Source organism: Tupaia chinensis, unplaced genomic scaffold (assembly GCF_000334495.1).
Source record: "Tupaia chinensis unplaced genomic scaffold, TupChi_1.0 Scaffold000037_4, whole genome shotgun sequence".
Classification (NCBI taxonomy): domain Eukaryota; kingdom Metazoa; phylum Chordata; class Mammalia; order Scandentia; family Tupaiidae; genus Tupaia; species Tupaia belangeri.
Genome location: NW_006159487.1, coordinates 970,651 through 975,601, shown reverse-complemented (window position 1 = coordinate 975,601; position 4,951 = coordinate 970,651).

The window sequence follows — 4,951 nt, the reverse complement described above, 5'->3', positions numbered from 1 at the left end:
GAAGAGCGGGGTCGGACCGAGTTCCCGCTACCTCCTCCCTCCAAAGTCCAGGGCCTTGAATCCCTTTAGGCCCTGGTGGCCTGGAGCCCTAACCGGGGCCTGGCAGTCCAGGGCCCCTCCGTCCTGTGGCAGGCAGGCAGATGTGATGTGAGCAGTTCCTGAGTTCAGATCCCACCATTTTCTCTCACTGGCCCTGAAGGCCTCAACAGCGCCTCAGCTTTGTGGACAGCAGCCACTGCCTGTGGCCACAGTGGGCATGGCCACCAGCCCGGAGGCCATGGAGCATATTCAGCTCTCTGCGTTTGCTCTTTCTCATCAACCGGGAGAGAAATTCTGGGTGCGGGCTTTTCCAAACGATCTCAGTGTGATTTCCAGTTTACGTGTCAGTCGCCTGTCTCCAGAGACCAGTGTGGGTTCTAAAAACCTCACAGCACAGCACGTGGAAGGGCAGGCATCGTCAGCGCCCTGGTTGTCCACTGGCACTCCCTCTCCGGGAACATGGACATGGATGTAAGTTGTCCCCGGCGGTCTTCTCGTGGGCTCCACGTGTCCTGTCACCTGCCTGCTTGCGCCCTGGACCCGGGTCCCACCACCCTCCCGCCTGCGCCCTGGACCCGGAGTCTGGCCAGGTTCCTGCTCCAGGCTCCAGTGCCCGCCCTCACTCTGCGTGGCTATCGGGCTTGGCTCCTGCTGAGGAGTGAGGATGCCAGGGTTTGCTCAGTGAGGACGCGGGACCCGTCCCCAAGCCTGGCGTCTTTCAGGTAGCTCTCTTTTGGGTTCATCCCTTCTGCCTCAAGTGACAGGCGTGCGTCCCCTTGGTGACTAACTGGTGCGCCCCCGTGTGTACAAACCACGTCGTTGCCCCGTCACTGTCGTGGGGCACGGGGGTTGTCACCATTCTCAGCCACTGTGGGTGAGGCTGAAGCCTTCGCGGTCCTAACCCAGCTGAGAGGTGTGAGCTCTCCCCGCCTCTGCCCTCACGTCCCCTGGCACCTCTCTGGCATTGGAGCGGCGGGATGGCACGTGCGTGTCAGGTAGCCAAGTTCTCCTGCCCATCGGACCCAGCTGCCACGCCCCCACACCACCTGCTGGCCCAGGACATCTGCAGCTTTGCGGCTCGGGGGGCCTCAGTCCAGAGCGGAGGGCAATGTTTCCTACTTTTAGAAACATTTAATTATTTTCTCTGTGAGTAAGACAGACAGAGAGACAGCACCTTGCCAGGGTCTCGGTGATGTGACAGCCCCCTCGGGGAGGTCTCCGTCCCTCGTGGGTCAGCCCTGCAGAACCTCCCATTTCATTGTGCCCCTCCTCCCCGCCGCCTTCCGAGCCGGGCCTTGTGTCCACACCTCTGGGCTAGCATTCCCTTTTCAGCACGGATGTCACTGACAGACACGGAGAACCCATGTGCTCATGCCGGTCAGGGAGCTCTTAACAGTAGGACGGGCTGCGTGGTCATCGCAACGCCACGGGCCGGGCGTCTGCCCGCATCCCACAGCTCCTGCAAGGTGTTTGTTTCTCTGTTTTACAATAAGGCGTGTATGCCTGCTGCGAGGAGAGAGAGAGAAAGAGAAAGAGAGCTCCCCCCAGGGAGGACAGCTACCCTGCAATCCCTTCTCCATTCTCCTCTCAGAACTTTGGGCATGCACACACGCCCACCACGATTTTCAAACTGCTGGGTCCAGGGCCTGACCCCTGTGGGATCCAGCCGCTTTGACCGCCACCTGCTGTCCGGAGGAGGGAGGAGGGTGGGAGGGCACGTGCAGTACCCTGTGAATCAGTCCAGGTCGTCGGGCAGGACCGCGAAGTCGTGGCGGAAGTCCACGTGGTCACTGCAGTACGTGGACACGGCCTTAGGGCCAGACAGGTCCAGGTCGTTCTCGCAGTCTTGCACACAGCTGGTCTCTGAGGAAGACAGGCAGACACCCTGTTTGCCTCCCGTCTGAGAGCCAGGGAGCTGAGCCTTGCAAGGCAGTGCTCCAGCAGATGCAGCCCAGACTGGCAGTCCTGCCACCTGCCCGGGCCACGCCTGGCAAGTTCCTTCTCCCAGGGGACATACACAGCTGACGGCAGGCTCGGGGCTGCGGTGCCCACACAGCGACAGCCCCTTCCCTCGGGCAGACAGGCACAAGCCCATGCTGGGAAGCGGCCGGGCTCAGGCTCTGGGGAGCACAGGACCTGCCTGGAGAGCAGGTCTCAGGCAGTGACAGCTGTTGGAGCATGGTGACGGGGGCCAGGATGGTCGGGGGCTGCTAGGACCGGGTCGTGTCGAAGTGAAGGTCAGAGGAGGCCCTCAGGGCACGTGACTCAGCCGGACAGACGCCGGGATGGGGAGTGGGGAACCCTGCGAGACTCAGGCTTGGAGCCGCAACGGCAGGGCCCTGGGACCTCGGGAAGGGGCCAGCATGGGGTGGAGAACAGCCCGCCCCTGCAACCTCCCCTTACGTCTGCATGCTCTAGTCAGGCGACCCCAGACCCCATCGCGAGGCTCAGCCCTGAGCCGACAGGCCCCTCTGCCCAGGCCCCGTGTCCCCGTGTCCCTGTGTCCCCCGCGCACTCACCAGTGTACGGGTAGTAGAAGACCCTTCGGATCTTGCAGAACCCACCTCCCTCCACTGTGCAGGTCTTCAGTTTGTAGTCGCAGACCAACCGGGTGTAGGAGCGGCACTATCTACGCTGCAGGGCAGGGGCTGCAGGGCGGGGCGCTGGAAGTCAAGGCCACCCCCGGAGCCGGCCCAGACCACCCGATCGGCCTGCACGACCCCCACGCTGTCCTCGGCATTGCTCCGGACAGCCCGCTCGGCCCAGACCTGGCACGGCCACAGGAGGACTGCCCACACCTCCCGCCTGGGCAGAAAGCCCTGCTGGCCACGGGAGCACCCTGCAGGGAGCCATGCCGCCAGGTCATGTGACCCGTGCTTCCTCTCATCCCAGCGATGCGCTGAGGCAGGCACCGAGCACTTTCTGGAATATCAGAGCCTGGACAGAAGCTCCCCTTGGGACCTGGGCACAGTTGCCACGCTGACGACACCCTCCAGGCTCACCCCGCAGACCGGCCCTCATCTGGGTTTGTAAGGCCCCAGGGCCAGCGAGGGCCCAGTGCGTGCGGGAAGGACTCGGGAGGGGCAGAGGAGGCCGGGGGACCGCCAGGCCTCGGCCACCGTGTGCAAAGCTGCACCATCGGCAAACATCCGGAGCGTACCGTACCCACGTCTGTGCAGTCCAGGAGGAGACCCGGCACCAGCAGCTTCCCCATCCTGCCTGCCTGGTGGCGAGCTGGACCCAGGGAGCGCAGTGCCAGCGCCGGGGGTGGCCAGCTCTGCTCTGCCCTGCCCTGCGCTTCCCCGTTACAACACACTGCCCCGCGTGGTGGACAGGAGGGCGGGAGGGCGCAGGGCAGATCCCGTCTGGGCCTCAGGTGGGGGTCGCGTGCCAGAACCCTCTTCTTGCTCCTATCGTCTTCCCTGCCGGGGTGCCCGGACCGTGACCACACACGGCCTGGGTTGCTGGCCAGGCTACACTGGGCTCCGTGAGCCACGCTAAGGAACCTGTCCTGCTCACAGGTGCTCTAAACAGGGAAATGAGCGAGGGGGGACGGCGAGCCCCACGTGTCGGGCCGCACTGGTGTCTCTGGGGCTGCCAAGGACGCCCAGCCTCTTCATTCAGCCCCCGTCCCCGGTTTGATCAAGGCCTGCAGCCCTTAATCTGATTTCCAGTTTTACTCTGGAGTCTGGGCTGATGCCCATCCGAGAGGAACGAGATCCCCGAAGCTGCCCTGACGCTCGGAGCGTTGTCCCCCTGTCCTGGCGCCCTTGGGAAGGGAAGCCCGTCCCGAGCGCCCCTGCTCTGCCCCTGCAGGACCGGGCCAGATGTGAGGCTAGCTGGTCTCAGCGTGGAGGACCCCGCACTGGAAAAGGGACGTCGGTGAGGTGCCCGTGGCCACGCCCAGGCCTGCGGGGCGCCTGAGGCCCAGCTCAGCCACCCCAGCCACTTGGCTGCAACCTGCCGGGGGCAGACCCTCGTGAGCCCCGCTGCTCCTGGGCACACGCAGCTCGGCGAGCCACTTGCCGTGACAGGTGGTTGTGGAGATGGCTGTGAGCTGTGGCTTGTCACAAGCCAGTGTGTGGAACTGACACGCCACACCCGCTGAGACACCGCGGGGTTCCGGCACAAGTGTCCTGGATATTTCCTCCCTATTATTTCTTTTTTCAGAATAACGAAAGTATTTTACTAAACATAAGATTTATAGACGTTTCTGGACAAGCTGTACGGAATGGTCACAGGCGTCTTTGGAAGGGGTCACGATGTTCTCAGGGAGGGCTGAGGTCGGTGTCCTGGTGCCGTCTTGGTCCGCCCGAGCTTGTCTATCTGGCCAGAGGGCACGTCCCAGAGCGACGGTCGGCCGCTTTTAACCAGTGCCACAAGATCACCCCGAAGAGGCAGAAGGAGCCCATAGAATTGAAACAGAGCCACAAATAAACGGCCGCACCCCTGTCGCTCACCTGACCGCTGCCTTCGCTCAGAGCATTATACGCGGACCGAGGCGGGGAATGAACGGCAGCGGCAAGAGGCTCCGGACATTTCCAACGGTCCGGGTGGACGGTCACGCCCACAAGGGGGACCAGGGTCAGAGTGGAGTGCCGACGTCACCGCAGAGGACTGCAGGCCTGGCTTTACCCCGCAGTGCTTCTGTGACTGCCCGTCAAACGCACACGACAGAGGGAGGACTCCGGCAGAGCAGAGCGGGCGCGGAGCACGCTGGGCCGGCTGCATTCTCCGCTGTTCAATGCAGCCGCCCGCGCTCCCGCTGCGGGCACTCGGGCTTCGTGGGCCCCACGGCTCCTCTCCACGCCTTGTGCCAGAGCACCTGGCCGGGGACCCTCACAGCCTGGCCTGGGTGCTCACCCCAGCCCTATCCTGCCGTGCTGAGACCACTGCGGTTTCCACACACCAC